The sequence below is a fragment of the Euleptes europaea genome, chromosome 2 (genome assembly GCF_029931775.1).
Source record: "Euleptes europaea isolate rEulEur1 chromosome 2, rEulEur1.hap1, whole genome shotgun sequence".
NCBI classification, from domain to species: domain Eukaryota; kingdom Metazoa; phylum Chordata; class Lepidosauria; order Squamata; family Sphaerodactylidae; genus Euleptes; species Euleptes europaea.
The window spans coordinates 67,286,616-67,302,525 of NC_079313.1; the positions used below are offsets into that span (position 1 = coordinate 67,286,616).

Genomic DNA, 15,910 nt, shown 5'->3' on the forward strand with positions numbered 1-15,910 from the left:
TTTATTCTTATTCACAAAAAGCATTATGGCATCTTTCATTATAATTAACATTTTGACAAGTGGGGAACTAAGGCACAGCAGACAGTTTTCCAAATCCAGTGATTTAGACCATGGTGGAAAATCCCCTATGGTAAAAACTGGTTTTGCTGCAGAGCCAGATGGGGAATTCATGATTTTAACGTAAGCCAGGCTGCTCAGAGTGATGATGAGGATAGGTGGTTAGATCCAGCACAGGATTTCCATGGACAGAAGGGGGAGTGATTTTCACCGATTTCATCCATTTTGCTGCAGACCTCTGACTTCCCCTGGCTGTTCCTGAGGGTCCCTTATCCCCCAGAAGCAACATTTAGAGTTTTAGCAGGAGCTGGGAGGCAAAAGAGTCATACTCTACTGATGGACATTTCCAGTGGACCTAAACTAGTGGGAAGAAGTGCAAGTGCCTACTGGTAGGCCTTCACTGAGAAAAGACAAATTACCCTAAAAGACAACTTAGTGGAAACTCTTTCTTTGGCAAATCTGAATTTATACTTTATATCCAGAGGTATATACTCAAGATATTGGAGACTAAAATTATACAAACCAAGCATGTATTGAGAGAAAAATCTGAGCTGGAGGGATTAACTTGGAAAACTTGCAAAGTTCACATGTCCAAATAAAATCTTCCAATCAAGGTCAAAACATTCACACTGCCACGAGTGTGAAGATCATGTTAACAGAGAAGAAAAAAAATTGTCAATGATTCACCCTGAGAGGGAAAAAAATTCTGATGAAGAACAATTTTCAGTGACAGGCTGCACTTGAATAACCTGTTATGGTTGAACAAGGGACTGTATAAAATGGAAAAAAAAAACTTCTATCCAAATATTAATTCAACTTGTTGATTCGGAACAATGAGTTCTCCATAAATTCTACTTCCTTCACCCACTTACCAGAATGCTAGTGACCAGCAAACAGCAGGTGACTAGCAAAGCAATCCTTAGGGGGCTAGAGTTGCCAACCTCCAGGTAGTTGCTAGAGATCTCCTGCTATTACAACTGATCTCCAGCCAAGAGATCAGTTCACCTGGAGAAAACGGGCGCTTTGGCAGTTGGACTTTATGGCATTGAAGCCCCTCCCCTCCTCAAACCCCGCCCTCCTCAGGCTCTGCCCAAAAAATCTCCTGCCAGTGGCGAAGAGGGACCTGTCAACCCTAAAGTTGGAGGGAGGGTAGTTGGGTCAGGCCCTGGGATGGCACAGCCAGGCCACCTCCTGAGTGGCCTTGGTGCAGCAAGCTGAAAATGTATTTTGCCCTAAACCCCGGGAAACTGCTCCATGCTGTTTAATGGAGCTCGCTTCCCTTTTGTGCAAGTTCGGGTCAGCAAAAGGGAGCGTTCCTGGGGTGAAGTCAGCCCCACCCCCCAGGAATGCCCCCTTTGGCACTGGCACAAGCCCTTGTTCAGGGCAAATGCTGCCGTGGTGGCTGTGCCAGCGCCCGTGTGTGGCACTGTTGCACGTCTCTCTGGCGCCAGCGTAAGTGGCCCTGCGCCAGCGTTAGAGCCAATTTAGTGAGTGCAAGTGGCACTAACGCCGGCACACTGCCTCCAAATCCCTTTTGCCCATCTCCCTTCAGGATTGCTATGTAGGGAATTTCTCCTTCATTTCATGTTTATCCTTTAGGTAGCTTCTAAAAGAAAAAAACGTCTGGCTGCTGTAAATACAAACACATTAAATACTCACCTCAATGCTTCACGAAAAGTTACCCTTTGAAAAATATGCTATATGGTGACAGTTTCACCCAGTTTGTCTAGAGAGGGGGCATAAAGGTTTTCTCTAGTCTTTTCATTATGTGTCTGTAGACATTCCCCCCACATATATGGATTTACAGTGACCCAAATGTGGCCCTCATATGTGTGTGCGTTAAGTGCTGTCAAGTTGCTTCCGACTTATGGCTACCATATGAATTAATGCCTTCCAAAACATCCTATTGATAATAGCCTTGCTCAGGATTGTATGAGTAAGAATTTGAGGATTTCCACTCTCCATGTTCTATGATTTCAGTCTGTGCTTTCAGGTCCATCACACACTGTGGCAAAAATGCCAAGTGCATTTGTTCTTTCAGCTTGCTGATACAGTAGGCATGCTCCTGCCATGCTACTGTTTGCACATCTCCAGTTACATGCTGGGCACAGAATGGGCCTGTTTTTATTGGAAGAGCTAAGAGAGTGGAATAAAAAAGCAGGTAAGTTTGATTAGGAAATGGCCTCATAGCTCTCTGCCATTCTCACATGATTAGGGATGTCACCTGCACTACTAAATTGTGGTCATTATCCCAAAAACACGGAAAAGAAAATGTAAGGGGTGAGAATATTGTCTTTTTTATTTTATGTGGTTATTTGTAGTATTTATGTAGCAAAAAACAAACAAGATGCTAACAGAATAAAAATGATGTACAATTCAATTTAAATTCTCCAGAATAATTAAACCAGTACAATAAAATATAGAAGCTGCTACTAAAATTTCCTAAACCTTTGTTTAAATAGAGCTGCTTCTTAGAATACTAATTTTGTGCTTTGGTGGACCTCCTTCAAAAGGGAGTCCCTAACTTGGAATGCCATCAGAAAGACTTTCCGGTGGGAATCGTAAAGGACTGATTTATACATAGCAAATTATAAACAGTTGCAAGAAATATATTACAATTGGAGATGAAAGGACACAGATCAGAATTATTAGATCACAGGTAGCTTCTCCTGAATCTACATTCACTAGTCTTTGTTTCTCCAGCCTCCACCCCAAGTCATTTCTCTTTACTTGTATTCTCTAAATAGACATTCCCTTCTCCTTCATGCTTGCCCACTTGCTAAAAAGCCAGAGCTCATTGTTTTCGTAGCACAGCATGTAAGGAAGAGCTGGCTTAGTTCTGGGGGCACATGAGGACTAAAGGTGCTGAAATACAGGGGCAATAAGCAACCATCCTGACATGCTTAATGAACACCACTGACTAATGCTTTTCAACTGTTAACAAGCCAGATGGGGTATCCCTGTGATCTTGTCAGACTATCTGGATGACAGTATGTTAGTGATGAGCGGAAGTCAGTTGGTGCTGATTAAAAGCTACAGTCAGTGAAAGTAAGAGTTTGTCCCTTTGTCTTCATCCTCAGACCTACAATATTCAGAGAGCCTGCTATGTCCCCACTCCCAGACTATCTATGTCCTTTACTCTCCGTTATAGCTGTAGGGATAGAAGTTACAATTTAGAGATACCCTTATATTTTACAGTATTAAAGAGCTGGTAATTTGTGGACTTGCCCTAAAGTGGCATGCCTGCAGTTAGGTCTAGAACAAAGCTTAAAGACTGCAGTACCAGGTGTTTAGTTGCTCTTAATAGGAAAGCTGTTTTAAGCTATTCTTCATGCTGTAAGTCTTTATCTATGAATCCAGAAATACTACAACAACACCAGCAAAAAGAACATATATGGTTCACAGACCATTGATGGTTTGTTCTTTGTTCTCTGACTTAGGAGTTCTTGCGACTCATTTGGGCGAAAATGCATGGTCGCTTTAGCCTCCTTTATTCCCTGTTTCAGCCAGGATTCAGCCAGGATCGGATGCACGTTCGGCGAAACACATGCGTTTGATCCTGGCTGAATCCTGGCTGAAACAGGGAATAAAGGAGGCTAAAGCGACCATGCATTTTCACCCATTTGTGTCAAGAGAAAAACAGTTTAAAAGTACAAATGGAAAAAAAGCAAACAAAGGAGCCTTTCCTGGAAGATTGTAGAGAAGGGCTGCACTTATTTTTCTCTCCACCAAAGCAAATATATGATGGAATGTTAAGCCTGAACTGGTAATTTTCCTGTCCTGGCTGGACTTGGGGCTTTTTATTCTTGCAGTTGCAGGAATCACTGGATGTGTCTCCATCTGTATCTCTCTTTTCTTGTCTCTCTGAGAGCAAGGGAAACCTCTTCACACAGTATAAACAGCATTTCTAAATTGTATGGGAGCTACCAGCCATGATAGCCAGAAATGTAACATCCATATTCATTTCTTTGACAAGCACATATTGGAGACCAGTAACAAGACGTGTGTTACCAGCAGGCCACTGGTTGTAAATTTGTCTGTTGCATCTGGCAGGCCTTGTTGTTTGAAGACAAAGTGTTTGAACCTTGGGCTGTTTGGTTGGTTCAGAATACTAATTCTTATTCACTCTTTATGGTAGATTCTAGAGAAGCAGAAAACCTATAAACAGTAGGTTCTGTCTCACTGGCTGCAAGGATTGTCAATCAAAAACAAACAGGCTAGAATTATGTATTCATGTCTGTGGCAGAATGGGAGGTACAACTCCGCACTTTGTTTTAACTGGGCGGTAAAAGATCAGGGAAGAACAAGTCATCTTGAGCAGCAGCCTTGTCTCCCCTAAGTCCTTTTCAGATGTCAAGAGCCCAGGCAGTAGAATGATTCCTCTCCTGAATTCAATGACATTAACCGGTGCAATCATGCCACTTCTAACTCTCAGCAGCAGGGCAGACTTAGAGATTCCCTTGGAGAGATTTAGCAGGTTAGTACAGAATATGGTTCTGAACTCAGTTTGAATATTATATCTCTCAGACTCCTATTTATTGTCTCCTCGTCAGCGACTTCCCACATCAAATGGGCTCTGTCCTATTATTCACAGGTCTTCCCCCCCGTCCTTTTGCCAGTGTTGCTGCTGCAAGCTGGCACCTGAGAAATCAAGCTGTGTAGTTTATACTCTATCAATCAACACTAATAGAAAGAATCAGAATGGCAATTATACCAAAGAAAGGCAATGCAGAATCAGGTCGTTCTGCTCTTCTGTAGCTAGCAGTATTGCATGGGGATGAGAGTATGTAAAAATACATGTTGGCCAGTAAAGTAAGGCAATGCTCTAGGCACATGATACAGGATTCTGCCCTTTGCACAGGGGAAACTTGCTAAGGATTGGGTGTATAGCTGTTTTCCATATAATACAAACATAGCCTTTGATTCCTCCCCTCCCCCATTCTCCCATTTCTTGCTGTTCTGAGCCATTCATATTCACCAGAGGACAGGATGAGGTAAAGGTAACACAGACAAAACCTTTCAGTGATAAACAGCTACTTACAAGGAGGAACCCACAAGAACTTGTGGAAGGCATTTCTCTTTCCTGAAAGCCCCATAGCCTCTCCTTTTTACTGCTTCATTCTCTTCTTGTAGTGTTACCAACCTCCAGGTGAGGTCTGGAGCTCTCCTGGAATCACAATAGATCTCCCAGCTACAGAGTTTCCTAGGGCTGCCAGCTCCAGGTGGGGAGATTCCTGGATATTTGGGGGTGGAGCCCCAGGAGGGCAAGGTTTGGGAAGGGAAGCAATCTCGGTGTGGTATAATGCTGTAGAGTCCACCCTCCAAAGCAGTCATTTTCTCCAGGGGAACTGGAGAACTGCATCATCTGGAGAGCAGTTGTAATTCTGGGTGATCTCCAGCCCTCACCTAGAGGTTGGCAACCATAGTTCCTGTCGTGGTGCAGGCAAGGAGTGAGGGCTGGAAGCTGGAAGCATAGTCTGGGGAACAGTCCAAGGTCATTCTCAGTTCAGGCAAAGTCCAAGATCTCAATTCTGGCAAGAGAAGTCCGAGGCGTTAGTCAAAGCCAGTCCAAGAAGTCAGGATACCAGGAATCCAAAGGATAGCAGGGCAACAAGGCCGATACACAAGGAGGTTGGTGACAAGTTGCTTCCACAACAGCCAAGCCTAACTGATGGCTTAAATCCCTTCCCCTGCTGCTGTAGCAGAGCCAGCTGATGCTGATGAGGCTGAGTTCACAGGTGGTGCTTCAGCCCTGCTCTTCCTCATCACTGCTACTGGGGAGGTTCCTCTGTAAAGCCTTCAGTCTAGCACTCTGCCATCTCTGCTGCATTGCCAGTCGGACCTGTTTTCTTCTCTGCTCCAGTGGCCTTGGCGAGGCCTCTGGAGACACTGCATGATGTTGCAAGGTGTCAGGTCCAACTGGAGTCCTTGAGCTGGCTGGCTGCAGGCATGGTGAGTCATCTCCTGACTTTGGCTGATCCTCTATTCTGGCAGGCTGTAGGCCCTGTGGTTGTTCCTGTGGGACTTCTGCCTGAGGATGTCCCTCTGTTCTGGCTTCTAATTCCCTTTCATCAGAGGAGGTCTCTGCAGGCTGACTCATGACAGTTCCCCTGGAGGAAATGGCTGCTTTGGAAAGTGGAATCTCTGGCATTATACCCTTATGAGGCCCCTCCACTCTTCAAACCCCACCCTCCCCAGGCTCTCCCCTCTCCCCAAATCTCCAGGTATTCCCTAAGCTGGAGTTGGCAACTCTATCTCATTCCCACCCAACATCCAACCTACAGTTATCTGCCCCTTTGTCTTCGGGTTTCACTCCTCCGCAGAAGTCTTTACGTAGGAAAACTATGGCCCACTGGGTCAGTTCCACTTACACGGTAGGGAACTCTCAAGGACTTGTGGGGGGAGGTGCATCACGTTCCCCTGTATCCCCCTCCCCACACTATTTCCTCTTTCCCTGCTCCTGTCAACTAACATATCCTCTCCCCTTCTCCTGCCTCATTCTCGCCTTTTCAGCCATTCACCAACCCTACCTTTTATCTGTCTCCCATCTTCAGCTAAATTTATAATTTATTTGTTTCTTTTATACCCCACTTTTCTCCACACTGGGGATCAAAGCAGCTTACATTGCTCTCCTCCTTTTTTCTCCTCTCAACAACCTTGTGAGGGAGGTTTGGCTGAAGGTATGTGACTAGCCCCAAAATCACCCAGTGAGCTTCCACAGCAAGATGGGGATTCAAACCTGGGTCTTGCATACTCTGCTCTGAAGCTCCAACTGCTACACCACACTGGCTTTCATAGGGTGGCTGCTGTTGAAGAGCAGCAAGCAGCCAGGCCTAGGGGAGTCATGCAAGTCAGGTGGTATCAAGTACCCAGGGTTGCTGTCAGGCCTGGCTCTGAAGAATTTTCCCTCAAAGGCCAATACAGACCTGGAGGGGACCCTGGCCCTCCCTCTGCCTTTTACTCACAGAAATCAAGCCTTGGAATGCTTTGGTAGCCTAGCAACAGCCACTGAGGGAATCCACTTGTTAAAGTTACAGGCACTCGTTTTATCATTTTGTGGGTTTAAAAACCCAATGTATTTTTTTAAGATTTCAGATTTTTCTGCAAACCTGGGGCATTGTTCAGGTTTGTAGAAAGATCTGCCTTGCCTGTTTACAGCTCCAGTCACTGGATTTAAGTATCCTCAGATTTGGCCAACTCCGCTATTAGGATATAAGATTTTAACAGGGTTTAAACAGAACTAAATGACAAAAATAATATTCTTTCATATTGAATTCATCTAAGTGTATTCAGATTTAACTTCTGGAATATAGTGCACCAAAACCAAATTGCTTATGATCCTAAAAAATGGATTAAGTTTGAAATTTGGCAAGGTAGCAAGTTCATATTGCTCTGGCAGGAATAATCCAGGAAAAGAGACAATAATACCTGAATGCTCTCCACCATGGATCTCCCTTGCCAGAATGCTGAACAGGGTTACTCCAAGCTCAATGCCCCTAATGACATCTCTTATTTTTACATCTCAAGCAGATCTGGAGAATGTAATAAGACCTTTTCAGTTTTGGAATCTTTATGATAGACCACCCTTCTCTGAAAAACTCACTTTGCTAGATTTCTTCTGATTGTTAAGAAAATGTTGTGTGTGTGTATATATGTGTGTATTAAGTACTGACTTATGGCTACATTATGATTTAACATCCTCTAAAACGGGTGGGGAACCTTTTTCCTGCCAAGGGCCATTTGCACATTTATGACATCATTCAGGGGCCATACCAGGTGTAGATCTCCCGGTGGAGGGGGGAGAGGCTAGGGTTGCCAGGTCTCCAGCCACCACCTGGAGGTTGGCAACCCCAGGGGAGGCCACACAGAAGGCCTGCAGGGCGCCCCAGCTCCCCCCTCCCAGGCAGGAGGGCAGCCAGCGGTGGGCCCGAGCAAACGAGGTCAGTCGGCAAGGGAGGAAGGAAAACAGAAAAAGAGGAAGAGGGAGGGAGAAAGAGAAAGAAAGGGAGAAAGAAATGGAGAGTGGGGGAGAAAGAAAGAAAAGGACAGAGAAGAAAAGGACAGAGGGAGACTAAGAAAGAGACAGAAAAAGAGGGAAAAAGAGAGGGAGAGAAAGGAGAAAGAGTGACAGAAAAAGGAGAAAAGAGAGAAAAGCCTTTCCCCACACACACACACTCGCGCACATTGGCCCCACGCGACCAGGCCTCAGCCTCCCCGCCTCCCCCGTCCCCACACACACAAGGCGGCGCACGGAGCCCCACGTGACCGGGCCCCAGTCTCCATGCTTTCCCCCCCAGAGTCCACAAAAGCCCCCCCGAAGCCCGATCGGCTCCCGCATGCATGCTCTGCCGCCGGGAGCTGCCGGCCTCTTCCCCCCTCCCTCTTGCTGCTCAACAGCTGACAGGCAGCGAGAGGGGCTCACAATGTGCTGCAGCGTTCCTGCACGCTACGGCTGTAAGAGGCAGCCTTGGGGGAAGCGTCCCTCCTCCTCTCCTCTCACTGACCAATAGCCGACAGGCGGCGAGAGGAGGTCCAAAGGGCGCCACAGCACCCCTGTAAGCCGCGGCCCCAGGAACACCCTCGGGGAGGGTCGCCCTGCGCCCCGCCTCTGCAGCAGGGCCCCAGAGCTCCCGAGGGCCACAAAAACTGTCCTTGGGGGCCGCATACGGCCCCCGGGCCTGAGGTTCCCCATCCCTGCTCTAAAACATCTTATCTTTATCAGCCTTGTGCAGGTCTTGCAAACTGAGGGTCATGGATTCCATTATTGAGTCAATCCATTTCGTGTTGGGTGTTCCTCTTTTCCTGCTGCCTTCAACTTTTCCTAGCATTATTGTATTTTCCAGTGACTCTTTTCTTCTCATAATGTGACAGAAAGAAAATGTCATAAACATTTTTATTTTATCAAGATCTTGTGAGATTCAGTAGCTTTTAACTGGAAAGTGGCCTATTTTGCTATCTTATGTGCTATTTAGTACATACTTTTGTTGTGATTTTAGCTTTTGTAGTGACAGATCTTCCTTCTATTTTTAAGTTGTATTTAGGCTATATTATAAACCTAATCCATGCAGAGATAGAACACATAAATGTTAAAGAAATGGATGCCTCTAATTTCAGACAGCAAGGTATCTTTTTAACTTTTGATCTGGCAGCCCTAGTTGCTATTCCTTTCTCTAATAATGATGATTTGAAGAGGCTCATGCCCTTTTTTAGTTTTGTGAAATCTATTAAATAATTTGACCGCTTTTGAGCTGTGGTTTTGAGCTGTGGTTTCTTTTATAACATCTTTTGCTTCCCATTATCAACTTTGCTCTTTTATTTAGTATTTCACCCCTTGCTTCTTCAGAATGGGTGGTTTCATTGTCATTGTGTTTGGTGAAATAGGGCTTCACTGTTGCTATGTCAATATGAGCTTTCAGCTCATGAGGTTCTGGGTTCACAGAAATATTTAAAAGTTGGAGGCCATTGCAAAATGGAATCCAGATTGTTCATTAAGTTGGTCTCACCAGTCTCTGCCCACGCAATAAATTATCTGTTCATGTCTGTGCTAGGGTGTTAGATTCCATAGGTTTATTTGGTTGAGCAGTCTGTAGCACCTTGTCCGTTGTTCCAATCTGCTGTGATTTGTCTGAAGAGCCTGAGTGTGTCACTTTTCTCTTTTCTTAGAGACATACGCCACATGTCACATAAAGCTGTCGTCCTCTCGCACATTCTGTATAAACAGTTTCGATAGTTTTCTGAACTTATAGCCTCCTCTCCTAGGTAATTCTATTTGTCTCCTAGTAATTTTTCAACATATTAACATAGCTAAGGAATAGTGGCACTAGCTTGAGAAAATGGGGAAAAACTAGTTTTCCAGAGTACCTCCTATGATTGGATTATACTGACTTGGTTCCACAAATGAAGCTTAAGATGGTCCCAGGTCATGCTACCATCCTTCTCAGACAAATATTTGTTTATTATTTATTATTTAAAATAATCCCCACCTTCCCCATGGCTCAAAGTGGATTACAAATACATATTTAAAGCACAGAAAATACAATAAGACTCAAATAACCCCTGATACCTAAAAATGACCACAGCCTACACCTCATTAAATGCCATAGCAAATAAAAATGGCCTCACAGTATCTCCTAAATATTTATAGAGAAGGCAACCCCTTACCTCCTGTGATATATGTAGGTGCTGTGCCAGTGAAGAAAAAGTGACAGTTCAGAAAAAGTCGTTGGTTTTGTTCCATACACTTGTTTAGAGAAGCCAGGGTTTGCTTTGATTTCTTATTCCTGTTCCAGGAGAGGGAGGAAGGTAACAAAACTAAAACAGTAGATAGCTTGATGCATTAGGAATTAGGGATATGCCACTTTTCCACCCAAGTAGGGTCCCCAAGGTGGCAAACAACAAGGAATTAAAACATTAAATATATATATATTTAACCATTAACAATAGCAATAAAATGTATAAACATACAAGCACACCACAACCAGGGAGGAGGGACAATAAGAGTGACATGATGACATCACTCTTGGGTTGCACTGGAAGTTACATCATTATGCCCTCTCTCTACCCAGCTGAGCAGCAGTGGACAGTGGTGGTGGGTGGTGGGAAATCTCCCACCACTAGTGGGAATGTGGCAACCCTATCCCCCTCCCATATGTTTAAACCTTGGTTGTGGCAGCTAGAAGTATCCTTCAGGCTCCAGGAATGATACTCCTAGCTGCCACCACCAGGATTCCAGAGGTGGTCTGTAGCAGGGTACAACCAGCAGTGGGAGTTGTTACACCTCCTGACAAAGCCCCTTTCATAGGGTGGTAGCTATGATGAATACATGAAGCTACCTTATGTTGAATCAGACCATGAGATTGTCCAATAGATATGTGTGTACTTGGCTATGAAGGGCTTTAAAGGTCATAAAGGGCATCTTGAATTGAACTAGCTATATTTTCCCCAAATTTTCAGGGTAGCTTAAAGGGACTCTCCTTGGTGAAGATTGGGTCAGGAGATCCGATTTTATGGGGTCTGGAAGGGGTAACCCCCCTCCTCCATGCATGGTAAAATTTACAATGTGTTTCTATGGGGAATGGGGACTACCCCTTCCAGTCCCTATAAAATCAGACACCGCACCCCAAACTTTACCAAACTTTGGGGTTCATGCAAGGAGAGTCCCTTGAGGTTACGCTGTGAATTTGGTGACTCTGTCTCAAAAAATGCCTCCCCCAGGATAATTTTAAAATTACTTACTTTTCACAGTCTGTAATGGCTACCTAAGAGCCCCGTAGCGCAGAGTGGTAAGCTGCAGTACTGCAGTGCAAACTCTGCTCACGACCTGAGTTAGATCTTGACGGGAGTCAGTTTCAGGTAGCTGGCTCAAGGTTGACTCAGCCTTCCATCCTTCCGAGGTCGGTAAAATGAGTACCCAGCTTGCTGGGGGTAAAGGGAAGATGACTGGGGAAGGCACTGGCAAACCACCCCCTAAACAAAGTCTGCCTAGGAAACGTCGGGATGTAACGTCACCCCATGGATCAGGAATGACCCGGTGCTTGCACGGGGGACCTTTATCTTTTAAATGGCTACCTGCTTGAAAACTCAGTTTCCCATGAATCCTTTTCTATGGTCCTGCACAATTGCACATGCCCATGGCCAGGATTCATGGGAAACTGAGCTTTCAAGCAGGCAGCCATTACAGACTGTAAAAAGTAAGTAATTTAAAAATTCTCCTGGGGGGGGGGGTCGAGGTAGAGTCACCAAATTCGCAGCATAGCTGCAAGGGACTCTTCTACATGAACACCAAAGTTTGGTGAAGTTTGGGACAGAGGATCTGATTTTATGGGGTCTGGAAAAGGTGGATCCCCTCCTCCACAGAGAAGTATGGTAAAGTTTACAATGCTTCTCTATGGAGGAGTGGGTTACCCCTTCCATGCCCCATAAAATTGGACCCTCTGACCAAATCTTCACCAAACCTCGTGGTTCATGCAAGGAGAGTCCCTTGAAGCTACCCTGAAAATTTGGGAGCTCTACCTCCAAAAATGCCTCCTCCAGAGCTCATTAAAAAAATCCCCATAGGGAAAAGCCTGGAGAAAGCTGAAGCCGAAAAAAGCCAGATACCTATTTGGCTGATTTGGCAATCAGCTATTTGGCTTCAGCTTTATTCCCAGGTTTTGGTATCCAGTAAAAGCGAAACCCGAATAGTGCTGAATCAGCTAATTTTGGGTTTATTTTCGGTTCGGGTTTATTGATATGCACAACCCTAGGTGTAAGCTTTCAAGAGTTGACAAAGGGAGTTTTAACTCTTGAAAACGTATACCCCCAAAATCGTGTTGGTCTCAGGTGGTACTAGGCTCGTATCTAGCTGTTGTAATGCAGACCAACGCATCTACCCTCTGAAACGATCTAACAGGCCTGTATCAACTTGGTTTCACATTGTGGAACTGAAATCCCCTCAAAGTAAAATTTGTGTCCCATATCAAAATGTAGCAGAGAGGGAAGGCGGCATGGTATAGCTTGATCTCATAGATCTTGGAAGCTAAGCAGGGTCACTACTTGGAAGGGATCCAGCAAGGAAAATTTTGCAGAGGAAGGCAATGGTAAACCACCTCTGCTTCTCACTTGCCTGGAAAGCCCCTTGCTGGTATTGCTGTAAGTAAGCTGTGACTTGATGGTACTTTAAATGTAGTGCCTCAGCTAAACGGCTGGAAAATTAGCTTTGTCAGGAAGTGAGGGTAAATTTTGGTGTGAGGCACAGTTTTCCAGTGGGCCGCTTTTAAATGAGCAGTGACCCACATGCTTCAGTCTTGCCTGTATGAAGGTTGTATAACTGTACACAGGGTCATCCTTTTTCTATACTGCATCATAAAAAGAAGAAACCAAATAAACAGTTTCTGTCTGTTTAAGAAGAATTACAGGTACAATGATACAATACCTCAGTAACGCGGAATAGTTTTTCCATAGCCGTTGTTGGTCCATTATTTTTAAAAAATGCAGAGAACAGGAAGGCTTAATAACGCTGTATATAATTTTGCAATTCCAGTTTATTGACAAAACAGGAATAAACAGCTACCATTTGACAAAGACCGCAAATGGCTTAATAAAATTCATGGGAAGGAAACCTCATTTCACAGTGGGGTAAACTTATAATCAGCACAGAAACCGTTTTTGAGTATTTAAAGAGAATGCCACATATGCTTGCAAAAAAAAAAAAAAAAGCTGCATTGATAGTAGGGTACAGTTTTATAAATTGAGTCAAACATGTGTGTATATCCTCTTATGGGAGTTGGGCTTGTTGACAGTTGCCCAATACATGATCTGCTTAAAAATAAAGATGCTTTCTCCAGCCATAGGTATTGCAAAATGATGAGCATGAGTAGATCTACAATTCGTCTTCCATGCGATGAAAACTGCACAACACCATTCCGGGTAATGGAAGGAATACCATTTGCAGGTCCATTTCTGCCTCAAAAGTGTTTTGCAATTTCAGGCAAGTGTATAGTGTAGAGCATATGGCCATGCTGTTCCCCCCAGCCTGGCTATATCATTATGCAGAAACTTTTCGAAGCAGGCATTCCCTGTTTATTGCCGTCAACGCCATGCTGCATACAGCATGTCTGTCCTGAACCGTATTTCAAAAGAGATAAATTTCGTTTTGTTGCAGATTAGGCTGTGCAAGGGCTTTCTCATGGTGGGAACTTACATGGGGTTGCCAACCTCCGGGTGGGACCTGGAGATTTCCCAGAATTACAACAGATCTCCATACAACTGAGGTCAGTTGCCTGGGGTAAATGGCTGCTTTGGAGGGTGGACTCTTTGGCATTATACCACACTGAGGTCTTTCCCCGCCCCAAAGCCTTTCCTCCCCAGGCTCCACCCACAAATCTCCAAGAATCTCCCAACCCAGAGTTGGCCAGCCCTGAAACTGCCTCCTGTGTCAAGACATTCTTATGAAGAAGAAGAAGCAGAAGCAGGAGTTGGTTTTTATATGCCGACTTTCTCTACCACTTAAGGCAGAATCAAACCGGCTTACAATCACCTTCCCTTCCCCTACCCACAACAGACACCCTCTGAGGTGGGTGAGGCTGAGAGAGCATGACTTGCCCAAGGTCACCCAGCTGGCTTCGTGTGTAGGAGTGGGGAAACGAATCTAGTTCACCAGATTAGCCTCCGCCGCTCATGTGGAGGAGTGGGGGAATCAAACCCAGTTCTCCAGATCAGAGCCCACCGTTCCAAACCACCGCTCTTAACCACTACACCACGCTGGCACTTCCACTGCCTCCAATCCTTAATATGAATAGAAACACACCATTTACTTTTTGTATCCATCATCCATTTCCTCTGGTATCATTTTATTTAATTTTAATGTATGCATCCTTTCCACTCTATTATTTTCAGAAGAATCTTCTGTCATTTTATATATGCTTCCTTCAACTTTGTTTATTTTCCCTTCAGTAATAGACTCTGTTTAGAACTATGTTCATTATCATAATAGGTTCACTGAAGTGAGGACCTCATTTATGCGAACCTCCTGGGGATTCTAGGGAACATACACATATTTATTAGAAAGATTTCTCTCTACCTGTATACCAATATGTTGACAACAAACACTTCGTAACAATGAGGTAAGCGGTGCAATTTAAAATCCAGATTATATGCTAAGCCTGGCATTCTTGTAAACTTCACTGTGGTCATTTCTCATGGTGTCCTGGGTTGCATAACACCTATGAATAGAAGCCACAATACTGGCCTGTATCCTACCACTTCACTAAGCAAAGCTAAATGTCTCTCTACAAACTTAAATGACTGTTCCTCCAACAGAAGAGTAAATTAAACTGGAAGATGGCTCCTTAAACAGGAAGAACATCCTCCAGTGTAAAGTAGTATGTGCCTCTTTATTCCTGTGTGGAGGTTCAGAGACAAATTGCTTTTCAATTCTTTATGCTCCATGTGTGACTGTAGTAAACATAGCTGTTATAGTCCATTGTATGCTATAATTTAGAGAAGGGCCCTTAATTTCTAATGTCAGTAGTAAGGACGTGGCGTAGCAGCCATTGGTGCAGCATTGATTCTTTTCCCTTTCATCCTGATATATACAGAAGCACTGAAATGCAAACAATGCTAATTAACTAGGTGCTCTATGGCAAGAATTGATTTTCCAGTTAATGAAATCTGGTGTTTGTGCAACCTCTTCGGTATCTCGTAGAACCTCCGTTACCCAAATCCCCTTTTCATCTGGTACTGGATGCTCTGTTCTGATGCATTTCCCATGATTTTAAATGAGGCCTGCGCATGAGAATTTCCCAGTTGATTGTGCTACTCTGTTTTCTCATCATGAACTCTTAATATTGTAAACCAACTTCAATGCATTAGTGGGGTTTTTTTACATATGTTTACAAGATCCCTTAGACCAGTGACTTGGATGATGTTTGGAGCTTACTGTACATTTAAACCAAGTTCCACAAAAGGAAGGGACCCTTAAATAGTAGTTAAATGCTCCTTAACTACACAGACTTTTATTCAAAGGTTTCAAAGCCCTATTGGGTGCTATTTAAAGAATCTGAACAGCTTCCTTTTCTTCCCTGTCCTTTGCCATCTCCTGCTGCATACATGCTGCTCAGAGCAGTAGTCTAACAGTGTCATCCTAAGCAGAGTTAAACCCTTCTAAGTTCTTTGAGTTTCATGGACGTGAAAGAGTATAATTGTGCCTAGGATGGCATTGTAAGTTAATCAGCTTGCTTACGTAAGATGCTAGTTACTGAGCCACACATTCAGTCTACAGATTCCCACCCCCTGGTAGCTCTCTCTCTTTATTCAGACTGGGTAGTACTTAATGGAGATTTCTGTGGAAAATATTGCCGAGTCAACAGGTCAC

At 44.3% G+C, this 15,910-nt stretch overlaps 1 protein-coding gene across 5 annotated transcripts in view; it reads left to right on the plus strand.

Annotated features, from left to right (window-relative positions):
• DAB1 (DAB adaptor protein 1) overlaps positions 1 to 15,910 on the plus strand; it is a 761,363-nt gene that overhangs the window by 66,022 nt on the left and 679,431 nt on the right. The window lies entirely within an intron of this gene.